The sequence below is a fragment of the Haematobia irritans genome, chromosome 5 (genome assembly GCF_050003625.1).
Source record: "Haematobia irritans isolate KBUSLIRL chromosome 5, ASM5000362v1, whole genome shotgun sequence".
Lineage (NCBI taxonomy): Eukaryota > Metazoa > Arthropoda > Insecta > Diptera > Muscidae > Haematobia > Haematobia irritans.
Window position 1 is genome coordinate 165,757,870 of NC_134401.1, and position 17,434 is coordinate 165,775,303.

The 17,434-nt window shown below is 29.5% G+C and overlaps 1 protein-coding gene across 6 annotated transcripts in view; it reads left to right on the top strand.

The window, feature by feature from the left end:
- The first annotated feature begins 203 nt into the window (after positions 1 to 203).
- The window catches only part of M7BP (Myosin-7a binding protein), a 229,492-nt gene continuing 212,261 nt past the window's right edge, over positions 204 to 17,434 (top strand). For 2 of the 6 annotated variants that reach the window (XM_075311230.1, XM_075311228.1), the window contains exon 1: positions 215 to 2,041. The gene's annotated coding sequence lies outside the window, so the exon portion shown is untranslated. Of the gene's footprint in view, positions 2,042 to 17,434 lie in introns of all 6 variants that reach the window. The other 4 variants (XM_075311229.1, XM_075311231.1, XM_075311227.1 and 1 more) reach the window with 4 other exon arrangements.

Below are 17,434 nucleotides of genomic sequence, written 5' to 3' on the forward strand. Positions count from 1 at the left end.
CAACACAAAGCTTAACTCAAAACAATACAAGCGACAACGCTAGGGAGAGACGGACAAAAATTCAAGAGACAATGCACACAACAAACTGAGCCGGCTGACGCGACAGCCGTTACCACTATCCCCATCTATCGAGCAGGCAGACAAGCTCAAGCAGTCAAGCACATACAAGCAACGCAACATTTGTTTCGACAATCATTCGCGTTCATACCTTCGGTCGCAATCAAAGTACAAGCGGAGTAAATGAATGAACGAACGAAGAAAATCTAAAACGAAATGTACGTCGTTTGGTCGTAGCGTGTTGATACAATAACAACAAAACAAAAAAAGGAAGAAATTCAAAGAGGAAGAAATATCACATGAAGGCTTAAAAGCATAGAATACAACAATAAGAAGACTAACCGATAAAACAGTGTAAAATTCGTTGCTTTCCTTTGTCTCTATAAAAACATACGTACATATGTAAAATATAGCATAACCGAACATGACAACGTAACTGCTATTGTGGCTGTTAAGGTAAAGCTCCAAACAGCACATAAAATAAAATATCCCCCATAAGTAAAGTGATGAGAAATAGAAAAAAAATCAAATTTAAATTTAAATTGCAATCAGCCAAAAGAAACGTGTGAGGCCGTGAAGTGCGTAAAATTGCTAGGCTCAAAAGAATAAAGCAACGAAACGACACCAACAGCTGCTGTCTGCCTGTTATTCATCTATCCTCTCTAAATTTCTGTTTGTTGTTATTGTTATGAGGATATAATTTAATGTTGTTTTGCCAAATGACAACGTATTGTGATTACGACAACAACAACAAGAATAATAAAAAAACAAACAAAATAAAATGATATAAACCCGAAAAGCCGTTGAAGCGGAAATTGAATTGAAACGATTACAGAACAAAAAGAAGAGCAAAGCATTTGGTTTTAATTTGTGTTGTTTTTTTTTGTCGGTCGTGCAATTTAATTTAAGTATTAACTATAGCAAACCAAAAACGTAAAAGAGAACGTGCGTTTTATTTCAATTCTGTGCGTTAGTTGATATCAAAAGAATTACCACACCACACTAGTTACAGACGTTAGCCGTTGTCTGCCTTGGTTGTGTGTGGTCTCGTTTATATCACTCACTCATTCCTTCCTCTCTCGATATCTCTGAGACAGTCGAAAGCCTTTGTTTGGTTTTCATTGACCATTTTATTACCTAAAAAACCAAGCGTGAGAAAAAAAATTCCATCGAAATTTGGCTGGGAAAACGTGCGAATTTATATCCGGGAAACCTGTTGGACCAATAAAAGCTACATACATATTTCCCTATACCCAACTATGGGTCAGTAGAGCGTGCGTGCGTGCATGTCTCTCTGGTTGGTTGGTATTTCTTGCATCCATCTCTTTAAGAAAAGGCAGGCAACGGTGGTTTTATTAAATTACCAATTTGTCGTAGTCGTCATTTTGTCTACAACAAAAACAAACGAAATGTGTTGATATTCCGTGTGTGGTTGTTATTGTTATTATTTGGGGTTTAATGCGTGTACCTAGTGTGTACGTTTGTGTTTGAATGTGAGTGATATGCCTTGTCTTTGTTGTTATCGCCTTTGAAAATGCTTCTTTTTATTAGCACAAGTGAAAAGAAAAACCAGTGAAAAATAAAACTCTGGTCATAAAAAAGTAACGAATTTTGAATATTAAAATTTTTATATTAACCATAAACATATTTTTACAATAAAATATAACATAAACATATTTTTTTACGTATGTATATTAATCAAAACATACAACAACAACAACTTTACATTTCATTAACAAGAAAATAAAACCGCAATACTTATAAAAGAAAAACCCATATGGATGAAAATAAAATAAAACAAAACGAAAGTGTTAAAGTTTTTTGGATTATTTGAAGGTTTCTTTGTTCTTTTTACCGAAACCAGTAGCAGCAGCAACATCAAGAACCGCAGCACTAATTATTTTGTTTAAGGGGTTTTTGGGGATATATTTCTGGACAACAGCAAACACATGTTGGTTGTTATTTTTAGCATACAACATACAAGGTTAGTAGATGTTGTGTACTTATATATATATTTTTAATTATTTTTAATGTTGTAATTGGCAAGTGAAGTGAAAATTTTTAACACAAAAATTCCTGCAAGAGAAATTAAATATAAAGACCAAAACCCAAATATTGCAATTGCTAAGTTCCACCATACACTGAAAAAATAGAGAAAACATTGAAATTGGCCTGATATTCACCTAATATGAAGGATGTATAATTTACCCAATATTAAGGACAAATTTCTTCATAATAAAGGACATTTATTTCATACATGTAGAGAAGGAATATGATCACCCCAAACATGTTTCAATAGTAAAATGTTATTGTTGGCGATGAACACATTTTTGCCGCATAAAATATATTTTAAATAAATTTGGGACAAAGCTTTGCAATGTTTCGTTAAGTCAAATGTCTTTGAAGTAAGGCCAATTTTTTTTAACTTAAAGAAACAAATTTTTACTTACCCTCATTTTCATGAAGCTCCATTAGTGCAAGTTTAGCCAACCAACTTTTTTTAAACTGTTTAAGCGCCATCCTGCGAATATACGTTAAAGAAATAATTTTAAATTAAATAAAATATTGCATGTTTGAATTAATGGTAAAAAAGCTGCAAGACAAAGACTTATTTTAAGGAATTTTGGTTTAATGTTTTTTTTAATTAATAAAACCTTTTTAAAATGAATTATGTGTTAAATTTTAGATTTTTAAACCGACATTTATTTGTATTAATTTAATTTAACGCAAAACGAAAATGAAATCAGTATCCTAATTTTGGATAACTTAGATTTCAAGCAGCACAGCTTCGTTTAAAGATAACGCATCTTGGGTTTGGAATCAATACCAAAAAATTTAAAATTAAAAAATTCAAGTAAACTTTTTTGGAGTGCACTAAAAAAAATATTGACCTAATATGAAAGATTATGCAATCCAAATTTTAGATCACACAATTTGCACCTTAATATCCCCGGAAAAAAATAGGAACAAACATTTCTTTTAAAGCGCATCCCGAGATCTCCTACCGAATATCTTCAACTTTCGATGCAGTCCTTGTGGCGCACCTTACAGCGCACCCCGGGACCCCCTTTCAAATTTTCAACCGAATTAGGCCGTCTCAGCCACCGTGGTGCAATGGTTAGCATGCCCGCCTTGCATACACAAGGTCGTGGGTTCGATTCCTGCTATGACCGAACACCAAAAAGTTTTTCAGCGGTGGATTATCCCACCTCAGTAATGCTGGTGACATTTCTGAGGGTTTCAAAGCTTCTCTAAGTGGTTTCACTGGAATGTGGAACGCCGTTCGGACTCGGCTATAAAAAGGAGGTCCCTTGTCATTGAGCTTAACATTGAATCGGGCAGCACTCAGTGATAAGAGAGAAGTTCACCACTGTGGTATCACAATGGACTGAATAGTCTAAGTGAGCCTGATACATCGGGATGCCACATAACCTAACCTAGGCCGTCTTAAGTGAAAATTTAAGTTTTTTTTTTTAAATTTCGCAAAAAGAATAGAAAATCAACAAAAACTTAAAAAACAAAATAAAAATATTCATCCCCGCTGGGATTTGAACCTGTGCCGTTTGATTGTTTTACTTTGAAAAGGATTTGCAAATTACGATCATTTTTATTCTTTTATTTTTATTTTTATTTTTTTGATTTTTAATGGGAAAATATGAAAATAGGTTTTGCAAATTACGATAATTTTTATTCTTTTATTTTTATTATTTTTTTTGATTTTTAATGGGAAAATATGTTTATATAAAAAAATTGCCGAAAATAACAAAACGATGTATAACAACAAAAAATTTTTTTTTTCGAAAAATATTTAAAAAAAGAAACTAAAAGTGTAACAAAGAATACTGATAAAAAGTGAATGAAGTGAAATTGGAAAAAATTGTTTTTTAATTTTTTTTTTTAATTCCTTCATCCAAATGAACTTCCAAGGCACAACTTCTAAAGCAAGGCAAAGGATCCAAAAATCAAGAACTTCCGTCCTATGACAAGCCCATGTAAAATCCAAACTACTTTTTTGGAAGCTCTTTTTTTGCTGGGATTGTTAAATTGTGTGACCTAAAATTTAGGTTGCATTAAAATAAAAAAAAAATAAATTTAACGGAAGATTATAAGATATATAAGATTTATTTTTTTTTACTTTGAAGTACCTGTTAAAAAACAATTTTTAAACTGACATTTATATGTGCATGAATAACTTTTTTAATATATCGCAAAAAGAAAATGAAAATTAGATACCTCCGGTCCGTATCTTAATTTTAATTTTATAGAGCCCTGATTTAAAGAGTAGCTTATCCATCTGAGGAAACGTATGTTTGTCAAATTGATTTGGGCAAGGCCCTTTAGACTGCAAGACCTATTTAAAAGAAGCCATATCTTCGGCTCGGAATCAATACCAAAATCCTTAAAAGAATGTCAAAATCTTTTATTTTTGAGTGTGTGTATTTAGTTTTCCCACCTTATCCTAGGCCTTACAGAATTTCTGATCCTTAAAATCAAATAATATTTCTATTTGATCAAATCGGTATTCCTTTAAAAAAAAACTAAAAAAGGTTTAATTATGTAAATTTAACTTCCAATTCTCTACACTCCCCAGTTTAAGCCTAGCTCGCATGTGGTAGCAAAGCTCACAATGATGTATCAGTACAGTATTTCCAAAATCCATAAATGCAACTTTATTGATTCATTGGCAATGGCAGGTGTTTTTATTGGTCACTAATTCATTTTCTTTGACCCTTTAAATATATGTCTATGGGATCTATAGAAAAATAATTAAACAGGTGCACTATAACATGGTTACCATGGTAAAAAACAACCATAAAAAAAAAAAACAAATAAATTCTAAAAAAACTGGCGATCAATTCCTATAAAGCACACGTGTCCACTAAGTAATGTAATAAACACCACAGAACAAATGACTTAATGTTGAATAGCATAGTTATGTTATTATTTTAATTACCAGAATTCTGTTAGTTGCTTTAGAATAATCTTCAATGCTGAGACGGAAGAGAGAGATAGAGAGAGAATGAGTATGACTAAAGCACGGAAGTCTATAGAATATCAAATGTCAACCCTTTTCACATTTTTTACGAAGGAAAAAATCCAAAACTTAATTTCATAGATATAGCTTTAGACCAGCAATATCAAATTAATACCTATAACATGCTAGTATAATTAATAGAATGTCCTTGTAAGTCATCCAGGCAAAACAAAACACAATGTTCCAATTGCCTCACAATTTCATGAATACCAAATGAGGTAAACCTTAGCGTATGTACAAGCACAACCACAATCTCAAGACCATAATAACCAGAATCCACCACCTTAAACATCTGATATTCGATATTTTCCCCATAACCATGGCACAGACCCTAAAAAGAGTATACACATGAGAATACTGACGATATTGTTGGCCACACACAAAATTCAATGAGTAATCATTTCCATGAGTAAGTTACCTCCGTGCATGAACAAATCGCCAAAGGCACAAAGATACCAAATGGGCGAATTTTATGCTCCTTTGATATTAAGTTTTGCATTAAATGGCCAGGCAAAGCAAAAATAACCCTACTGCATGCAAACAGCTGATGGGGTAGGTAATGGTAGTCCGCTAATTCATTTATTCCCTGCAATCGAGGCAGTCCTTGTAAAACGGTTTTAACAAAATCTCTATTGGGGGAGAGAACACACTTTAATTGAATTTTGTGTGTGCGTTTTTGTTTTTCAACAAAAGGAAAATCCAGGGGGAATTTTTTTAGCTGCATATTACGTGATTTTGAGTAATTAATTTAACATTGAAGTAAGAACAACAATTGAAGAAACACTTGCAAAGTTTTATTTCTATATGAATAAAATTATGTCAAAATTTTATTCATATAGAAAATTTTATCAAAATTTTATTCCTATAGTAAATTTTGTTAAAATTTTATTGCTATAGAAAATTTTGTTAAAATTTTATTCCTATAGAAAATTTCGTCAAAATATTCCTATAGAAAATTTTCCCAAAATTTTATTTCTATAGGGAATTTTGCCCAATTTTTGCTTCTATAGAAAATTTTGTTAAAATTTTATTCCTATAGAAAATTTTGTCAAAATTGTATTTCTATATGGAATTTTCCCAAATTTTTACTTCTATAGAAAATTTTGTTAAAATTTTATTTCTATAGGGAATTTTCCAAATGTTTATTTCTATTGAAAATTTTGTTAAAATTTTATTCCTTTAGAAATTTTGTCAAAATTTTATTCCTATAGTAAATTTTGTCAAAATTTTATTCCTATAGAGAATTTTGTCAAAATGTTATTCCTATGGAAAATTTTGTCAAAATTTTATTCATATAGAAAATTTTCCCAAAATTGTATTTCTATATGGAATTTTCCCAAATTTTTGCTTCTATAGAAAATTTTGTTAAAATTTTGTTAAAATTCCTTTAGTAAATTTTGTCAAAATTTTATTCCTATAGAGTATTTTGTCAAAATGTCATTCCTATGGAAAATTTTGTCAACATTTTATTCTTATAGAAAATTTTGTCAAAATTTTATTCCTATAGAAAATTTTCCCAAAATTTTATTTCTTTAGGGAATTTTGTTAAAATTTTATTTCTATAGGGAATTTTGTTAAAATTTTATTCCTATAGAAAATTTTGTCAAAATTTTATTTCTATACGGAATTTTCCCAAATTTTTACTTCTATAGAAAATTTTGTTAAAATGTTATTCCTGTAGAAATTTTTGTCAAAATTTTATTCCTATAGAAAATTTTGTCAAAATTTTATTCCTATAGAAAATTTTATCAAAATTTTATTCCTATAGTACATTTTCCAAAAATTTTACTTCTATAGAAAACTTTGTTAAAATTTTGTTCCTATAAAAAATTTTGTGAAAAGTTTATTCGTATAGAAAATTTTGTCAAAATTTTATTCCTATAGAAAATTTTGTCAAAATTTTATTCCTATAGAAAATTTTGTCAACATTTATTCCTATAGAAAATTTAGTCAGAAGTTTATTCCTATGGAAAATTTTGTCAAAATTTTATTCCTATGGAAAATTTTGTCAAAATTTTGTTTCTATAAAAAATTGAAATACCTCTTAGATCAAAAGGAATATTTTGCAAAATCTACCAAAGAATTCTAGCTATCCAACAAACAGTAAAAAATTTACCATTTTTGGTAGAATTCTACCAACTATCGCAACCGTGCTTGGGATCCGGAAGTAGTGCAAACTTGGACTTGTCATAGGATGGAAGTACTTCATTTTCGTATCCTTTGTATTACTTTAGAAGTTGTACTTTGGAAGTTCATTTGGATAAAGAAATTTAAAAAAATAAAATATTTTGTCGCCAATTTCACTTTTTATTTTTATTAAACTTTTAATTAGAATATAACCAAATTTTTACAATTTGAAAAACTTTTTTGCTCCGACCGGGGGTTGAATCTGGGTCGTTGGCACCATAACAAAATTTCTTAGCACACTTAGCCCGAAACGCCATTGAACACAGAGCGTCGAAACGTCAATTCAAATGTCTGTGATATCATCGTAATAAAACACCAAGTGAACAGACACAGGTTCAAATCCCCAGTATGTAATTTTTTAGTTTTATTTTCATTTGATTTTTTACTTTTTCTATTTTCTATTCTGTTTTGCGACATTTATGTTAATTGTCTAAAATTTAAATTTTGGCTTTAAACCGCCAAATAACGTATTTTCTAAGACTGGTCCAAAAGAACTTAATCGGAAATGGAATTGATGGGAAATCACGGTTCCCCCATCGTTTCCACTTCTTCCCCCATCTTCCATCAGCTCTTCAAAAGAAATATTTGTGGAACAACTTGTGGTTTGCGGCCATTGTGCTTTACGGTTGATATCAGGGCTGCCAAATTTGCCGATTTATCGGCATTTTTACGATTTTTTACTCAAAAAATTGGCAAATCCGGAAAATGACGATATTAGCTCCGTTCTTTAGACACATAGTTTAGGTTAACTCCCTTTTTAAATTTCAAAGAACTTTTTTAAAATATTGAAATAAAGTTGAAAAGTTTTGGGAAATTTTTTTCGAAAATAAAATGTGGAGTACTTTTTATTTTAACGTTATTTTTATACAAAACTGACTTCGTTATGTTTTTTTTTTTTTTTTATTGAAATACATAATTTTGCACATCAATTCTGTTTTGTATATGAAATAAATATTTTTTGTTTGTTTTTACCCAAAAAAAAAAATTGTTTTATTTTCTTATTGTTTAAATTGCCGCTTCTTGCCGATTTTTCGAAAAAAATGACGATTTTTCTTGAAATTTTATTGACAACCTTGGTTGACATTTGTTTTCTTTCTAGAAGAGTAATTTTCTTTCTCTTGTATTTCGTAATCTCTGCCCATACTCTCTTGAAATCAACGCCCCTCCCAATGATTCTCAAACTATATCACCATGTCATTCTAACACATAAACAGCAAACTAAACAATAACACCAGTGATATAATTCGTAAAAAAGTTATACCTAACGAAATGCAAAAAAATATAAAGCGATTACGAGGGTTGCCTTTTATATATTGGGATAAGAAAAAAATTTTTATTATCAAAAATCGCTTTAGTGGTTTTCAAAATATTCCCCATTACGGGGAGCCACCGTGCACCGAAAGAATTCTCTTCGTTAATTTTACGAAGAATTCTTCATTAACTATTCTTCCTGAATTCTTCATTAAAATAACGAAATTTTCATTCATTTTCGTAAATTTTACGAAGAACATTTTACGAATATACGAAACTTCTACGAAACATTCTACATTAACTTTTCTTCGTAAAAAGTTCTTACTTTTAACGAAACTTTCTTAACATTTCATGAATTTTGTGAAGAAGTTTTTACGAATATTTTACGAAACAGTCTGCGTTAAAATTTCTTCATAAAAAGCACGAAACATTTTCTTTGAAATAACGAAGAAGTTTCATTGAAGTTGTAAAATTTCCGTTCGCGGCATTAAATTGTCTTTTATAATGTGCTTGAGTGTATTCCTTTATTCTATTTTTTATGCAAGTCTATGTTACTTCTCATTTGGGTGATAGCGCGCTATGAATAAAAGTGAAGCAATAAAACTAAAAATTATTCAAAAACTTAAGATGTAAAGTAGTGATGTCATTTTTCACACTTGCAACTACAACCAAATGCACTGTCGACTATAAATTTTTATTTTTTAAAGCTCGAACATTTTTCAGAAAAAAGTACGAAAGTTTTTCATAAAAAGTACGAACATTTTTCATAAAAACTACGAAAATTTTTCATAAAAAGTACGAAACATTTTCATAAAAAGAACGAAATTGTTTCATAAAAAGTACTAAGATTTTTCATAAAAAGTACGAAGATTCTTCATAAAAAGTACGAATTTTTTTCTTACAAACTACGAAAATTTTGGAAGAACTTTTCTTCGTAAAAAGTACGAAATATTTCGTACTTTTAATGAAAAGTTTCTTTGGTTGTAAAACAATGACAAATTTCGTACTTTTAACGAAATTTTTCGTTCTTTTTACGAAGAAAATTCTTTCGGTGTGGTGAAATGATTAGCATGCCCGCCTTGCATACACAAGGTCGTGGGTTCGATTCCTGCTTCGACCGAACACCAAAAAGTTTTTCAGCGGTGTATTACCCCATCTCAGTAATGCTGGTGACATTGCTGAGGGTTTCAAAGTTTCTCTAAGTGGTTTCACTGCAATGTGGTACGCCGTTCGGACTCGGCTATAAAAAGGAGGTCCTTTGTCATTGAACTTAACATGGAATCGGGCAGCACTCAGTGATAAGAGAGAAGTTCACCAATGTGGTATCACAATATACTGAATAGTCTAAACGAGCCTGATACATCGGGCTGCCACATGACCTAACCTAACCTACGGTCTATACAAGTTTGCATGCGTTTGAATCAATTGTCGAAAAACTTTTGCCACTCTAATTGAGGTATCTTCAAAGCATGAATTCTAAACGTATCTAACGCTTCTTTAGGTGCCGAAACACTTCTCAACTGCTTCTGTAGGTCCCGAAAAACTTCAAATTTTTTTGCATTGGTCCAAAAAACATGGACCTCTCAGTTTTTTACGTTTGAGAATAAAAAGAAATCATTCGGTGCCAAGTCAGGACTATATGGTGGATGACAATGTCTTCGTATTCAATGGGGATATCATTGGTTCCCATTGCCATAGTGGTGTGATAAGAATGTCGGCAAATAATCATAATTTTATTTGTCTTAGCTTTGACAAGAATATTCCCACAAAATTGTATATTCACACTATGTCTTCCCAATGGGGTTCCTAAGAAAGTAAAACACTTTCAGTTACAAGCAAACACGCATTAATTATTTTGCCCTAGTCGAGGTAAACGCTTATTGTTTTGAAGTTGAATATTTTTAAAATTGACTGGGGTAAGTAAGTAAGAATTATCATGAACACTACCACCATAATTCTGGCCTGCCATTTGCCATGTTGCCAATATTATTGACCCAATTACAGGTGAATAACTTCAATTGTTCCATTGGTGTCATGCTGGTGTGATTGGATGGATGGTGGCTGACTGACTGACGGACAGACTGATTGTTTGGCTTTCAGTATGCTTATCTATGTCGTTTTTGTTTTTTAAAATGTTCCTCTGTTCTTAAATGCAATTAAATTATCATCAATCAGATGTTCTATCTATCACAAATGAACATGGTCGTAGCCTATACGTGCTTCACGCGTTAATTTAATGAGCTAATGGAATTCTCTTAAAAGTTCTATCAAACAAATTAGCCAGCGAATCAGATGGGGTACCGCAGTAAATTAATTTTCTTAGAGTCTTAATTATTTTACGAATAGGTCTGAAAGAATATTGGAGTGGCTTTGAATATAGTGGTAGGTAAAAAAAGTTATATATGGATTTCCGGGTTTATAAAGAAATTGTTGGGAGGTACATATGTAGTCTACGAAAAATAAAAATACAACTTCGGAGAATTTTTTCTTGCTTCAAACACTTGACGATCCACCCTTATATAATTATTTAATTTTTTCCTAATTTTAGTGGTAGGTAAAAAAGTTATGTATGGATTTCCGGGTTTATAAAGAAATTGTTGGGAGGTATGTAGTCTACGAAAAATAAAGATACCATTTTGGAGAATTTTTTCTTGCTTCAAACACTTGACGATCCACCCTTATATAATTATTTAATTTTTTCCTAATTTTAGTGGTAGGTTAAAAAAGTTATGTATGGATTCCCGGGTTTATAAAGAAATTGTTGGGTGGTATGTAGTCTACGAAAAATAAAAATACCATTTTGGAGAATTTTTTCTTGCTTCAAACACTTGACGATCCACCCTTATATAATTATTTAATTGTTTCCTAATTTTAGTGGTAGGTAAAAAAAGTTATATATGGATTTCCGGGTTTATAAAGAAATTGTTGGGAGGTACATATGTAGTCTACGAAAAATAAAAATACCATTTTGGAGAATTTTTTCTTGCTTCAAACACTTGATGATCCACCTTTATATAATTATTTAATTTTTTCCTTGCATTTGTTTTTAATTTCCTCAGCCCCTTGTTTAGTCATTGATTTATGTAAAGGGTGATTCTTTTGAGGTTAGGATTTTCATGCATTAGTATTTGACAGATCACGTGGGATTTCAGACATGGTGTCAAAGAGAAAGATGCTCAGTATGCTTTGACATTTCATCATGAATAGACTTACTAACGAGCAACGCTTGCAAATCATTGAATTTTATTACCAAAATCAGTGGCAGAAAATCCGCTTTTTTATCGACAAATTTTGTTCAGCGATGAGGCTCATTTCTGGTTGAATGGCTACGTAAATAAGCAAAATTGCCGCATTTGGAGTGAAGAGCAACCAGAAGCCGTTCAAGAACTGCCCATGCATCCCGAAAAATGCACTGTTTGGTGTGGTTTGTACGCTGGTGGAATCATTGGACCGCATTTTTTCAAAGATGCTGTTGGACGCAACGTTACGGTGAATGGCGATCGCTATCGTTCGATGCTAACAAACTTTTTGTTGCCAAAAATGGAAGAACTGAACTTGGTTGACATGTGGTTTCAACAAGATGGCGCTACATGCCACACAGCTCGCGATTCTATGGCCATTTTGAGGGAAAACTTCGGAGAACAATTCATCTCAAGAAATGGACCGGTAAGTTGGCCACCAAGATCATGCGATTTGACGCCTTTAGACTATTTTTTGTGGGGCTACGTCAAGTCTAAAGTCTACAGAAATAAGCCAGCAACTATTCCAGCTTTGGAAGACAACATTTCCGAAGAAATTCGGGCTATTCCGGCCGAAATGCTCGAAAAAGTTGCCCAAAATTGGACTTTCCGAATGGACCACCTAAGACGCAGCCGCGGTCAACATTTAAATGAAATTATCTTCAAAAAGTAAATGTCATGGACCAATCTAACGTTTCAAATAAAGAAATTTTATGCGTTTTTAAAAAAAAAAAAAGTTATCAAGCTCTTAACAAATTACCCTTTATATATCCTTCTTTTATTTCCATAGAATCACTAACTATTGAAATTATGATCAGATTGTGATCTTTTTCGTTTCGTTTTTTTTTTTACGGTTGTCTTTAGTTTTCAAGCACTTTTCAAAACGTCAACGGCTTCATATTCAATGCAAGCAAAACCAAAGCAATAATCAACTTCATCACAGCATCATAAAGTCAAAATACAATCGTGACAATTGTGTGAAAATTTACAATTTATACATAATTTATTATTTGTTGTTATTATGACAACAACAATATTTTACCAAGATTTTCGAATGATGAATATACAATTGGCCCAGCTTGTTAACTCACTGGCTGGCTGCTTGGCAATTTCGTTAGCCGCTAATGGACTGAATAAATTCCTAGTTGCAATTTTAGTCTATGAGCTTGATTTGATTTCAATCAATTACCTTCAATGTTATATTTTCCCTAGAGTCTTATTGCTGGTTTTTGATGTGGGATTTGTGTCAAGCTAAAATTACCAAGAAATTATGGGCCAGGCTTAGAAATTTGCAATGGACAAAATTATGATAGTTACTGATACTATTGCTCATAAGTTTATAAGGTCTTAAAGGAAGTGGCCAAACCACGAAAAAGGTCGTAAGGTTTTGAAGTTAAATGTGGAGACTATTTTGATTTTCAACGCCTCCACCGGTCATTAGAGTAAATAAAATTAACCTCTTCCAATGTGAATAATTGGTAATAATCACTCTCATGTTCCTGCATATTTACTGTGATTAACCAAATCTTCATAACTGGCACAAATCGTTGCCATCCTGGTTCACATTGACTGGCCGCCTCTATGTAAGATAACAAAACTAATGATGTAAAGATTAGCACCGTTAAAATAAAATTGGACTTGGATTTATTTCAAAAGTTCAACAAAAAAAGGGTCATTTCGTCACAACAGATAATGTTGTTGGTACGTGTTTTTATGTTTCTTCTTTTTTTTGTTTTGTTTTGCCATTTCATTAAGCCTCTTCAAAAAAAAAAAAAAAACAAAAAACAATTCCATGTTCTTAAAGTATGTTAATGCCTGGTTAAATTACATGAGCCGACTGGTTGACTATCTGACCATTTGACTGGCTGGCTATTTGCCATGGATTTTATTTTTTTTTTTTTTGGTTCACTTAAGAAAATGATTTGGCAAAAAACACAAACTCAATACCGTTTGGAAATGCTTTCTTGATTTCAGTTCAAAGTCAAGAATTCGGTATCATCATTATCATGACAATCCTCAATATTTTGCCTTTGCAAAAACCGCAATAAGAGACAATGAGTACTATAGAGTGAATATACGAGTCAATATATTGTGCTACAATAAAAACTCAAGTTCGATAACATTTACTATAAGAAGTAAACTCCACCGAAATTTAATTTGTATATAAAATTTAGTTTTTATTAGAAATTGTATTTCTTATAGTATATTTCGGCAAAACTTAATTTTTAAGAGTAGATTTTGATTAAAATTATTTAGTATAGTATTTTAATTGAAATTTCGCCAAAATGTAGTTTGTTAGTAAATTTCGTCGAAATTAATTTTTTATGAGTAATATTAGTCATATTCATTTACTTAAATTTATCAAGATTTATTTTCTCATAGAAAAATTCGTCGAAATTGATTATTCTACAGTAAGTGTTATTGAAATTTGATATTTATTGTAATTTTCGTCGAAATTTATTTTTGATAGCAAATATGATCGACATTTTTTCGAAATAAATTAGGTCAAAATGTATTTTTTTTTTTTTTTTGAGTAAATTTCGTCGGAATTTATTTTTGTAGAGTTAAATTCAAATTTATTTCTTTTACAGTAAATTTCGTGGATATTTTGTTTTTATAAAAAATTTCGGCGCAATTTTTTCTTTATAGTAAAAATCGTCGAAATTTATTAAAATTTTGTCGAATTTTGTTTTATAGAATATATTGTCCAAATCTATTTTTTTTTATAGTAAAATACATTTCGTTTAAATGCATTTCTTATCTAAAATTTTGTTGAATTTTTTTTATAGAAAATTTTATAAATATTTATTTTTCTACCGTGTGTTTTATCGAAATTTATTTTTGATAGCAAATTTGATCGAAAAATATTTTTCGAAATAAATGTTGTCAAAATTTATTTTTTAGAGCAAATTTCGTAGAGTAAATTTAGTGAAATTTATTTCTTTCGTCGCAATTTATAGTAAAAATCGTACACATTTATTTAAAATTTTATCGAAACATATTTTATAGAATATATCGTCCAAATTTATTTTTTAAAGTAAAAAATATTTCGTTGAAATGTATTTTGTATCTAAAATTCTGTTGAGTTTTTTTTTATGGAAAATATTATCAAGATTTATTTTCTTACAGTAAATTTCGTGGAAATTTATTTTTCTGTAGTAAGTTTTATCCAAATTCGATTTCTATAGTAAATTTCGTCGAAATTTTTTATAACAAATTTGATCGCAATTAATTTTGTCAAAATTAAATTTTGTCAATATTAAATTTTGTCAAAATTAAATTTTGTCAAAATTAATGTTTTAGAGTAATTTCGCCGGATTTTTTTTTTTTGAGTAAATTTAGTCCAAATTATTTATTTTACAGTAGATTTCGTAGAAATTTATTTTTTATAACAAATTTGATCGAAATTTATTTTTTTATAACAAATTTGATCGAAATATATTTTTCGAAATAAATTTTATCAAAATTTATTTTTTAGAGTAAATTTCGTCGGATTTGTTTTTAGAGTAAATTTAGTGAAATTTATTTCTTTTACAGAAAATTTCGTGGCAATTTATTCTTTATAGTAAAAATTTTGGAATTTAAATTTTTTCGATATTTGGTTTTTATAACAAATTTCGTCGCAATTTATAGTAAAATTTTATAGTAAAAATCGTAGAAATTTATTTAAAATTTTGTCGAAAATTTTTTTATAGAATATATCGTCCAAATTTATTTTTTAAAGTAAAAAATATTTCGTTGAAATGTATTTTGTATTTAAAATTTTGTTGATTTTTTTTTTAGTGAAAATATTATCAAGATGTATTTTCTCACAGTAAATTTCGTGGAAATTTATTTTTCTGTAGTAAGTTTTATCCAAATTTGATTTCTATAGTAAATTTCGTCGAAATTTTTTATAACAAATTTGATCGAAATTAATTTTTGTCAAAATTAAATTTTGTCAAAATTAATTTTTTAGAGTAATTTCGCCGGATTTTTTTTTGGAGTAAATTTAGTCCAAATTATTTATTTTACAGTAAATTTCGTCGAAATTTATTTTTTATAACAAATTTGATTGAAATTTATTTTTTATAACAAATTTGATCGAAATTTATTTTTTGAAATAAATTTTATCAAAATTTATTTTTTAGAGTAAATTTCGTCGGATTTGTTTTTTAGAGTAAATTTAGTGAAATTAATTTCTTTTACAGAAAATTTCGTGGCAATTTATTCTTTATAGTAAAAATTGTTGAAAAATTGTAGAAATTTATTTAAAATTTTTTTGAAAATTTTTTTTATAGAATATATCTTCCAAATTTATTTTTTAACGTAAAAAATATTTCGTTGAAATGTATTTTGTATTTCAAATTTTGTTGAAAATTTTTTGTTTTTATGGAAAATATTATCAAGATTTATTTTCTCACAGTAAATTTCGTGGAAATTTATTTTTCTGTAGTAAGTTTTATCCAAATTTTATCCCTATAGTAAATTTCGTAGAAATTTTTTTATAACTAATTTGATGGAAATTAATTTTGTCAAAATTAAATTTTATCAAAATAAAATTTTGTCAAAATTAATGTTTTAGATAAATTTCGCCGGATTTTTATGGAGTAAATTTTGTCCTAATTATTTATTTTACAGTAAATTTCGTCGAAAATTATTTTTTATAACAAATTTGATCGAAATTTATTTTTTATAACAAATTTGATCGAAATTTATTTTTTATAACAAATTTGATCGAAATATATTTTTCGAAATAAATTTTATCAAAATTTATTTTTTAGAGTAAATTTTGTCGGATTTGTTGTTAAAGTGAATTTAGTGAAATTTATTTCTTTTACAGAAAATTTCGTCGAAATTTATTCTTTATAGTAAAAATTGTCGAAATTTATTTAAAATTTAGTCGAAATTTATTTTTTTTTATAGTAGGTTAGGTTAGGTTATGTGGCAGCCCGATGTATCAGGCTCACTTAGACTATTCAGTCCATTGTGATACCACAGTGGTGAACTTCTCTCTTATCACTGAGTGCTGCCCGATTCCATGTTAAGCTCAATGACAAGGGACCTCCTTTTTATAGCCGAGTCCGAACGGCGTTCCACATTCCAGTGAAACCACTTAGAGAAGCTTTGAAACCCTCAGAAATGTCACCAGGATTACTGAGGTGGGATAATCCACCGCTGAAAAACTTTTTGGTGTTCGGTCGTAGCAGGAATCGAACCCACGACCTTGTGTATGCAAGGCGGGCATGCTAACCATTGCAGAATACATAGTAGAATACATTTCGTTGAAATATATTTCTTATCTAAAATTTTGTCGAAATTTACTTTTTATAGAAAATTTTATCATGATTTATTTTCTCATAGTAAATTTCGTAGAAATTTATTTTTCTACAGTAAGTTTTATCCAAATTTAATTTTTTTAGTAAATTTTGTCGAAATTTGTTTTTTAAAACTAATTTGATCGAAATTTATTTTTCGAAATAAATTTTGTCAAAAATTTTGTTTAGAGTAAATTTCGTCGAAAGTTTTTTAGAGTAAAATTCATCGAATTTAATTTTTTATAGCAAATTTCGTCCAAACTTATTTTCAATAGCAGATTTCGTAAAAATTTTGTTTTTTAGAAAATGAAAACTGTTTAGTATAAATTTCGTTGAAGTATGATTTTTTAAAGTAAACTTTTTCGAAT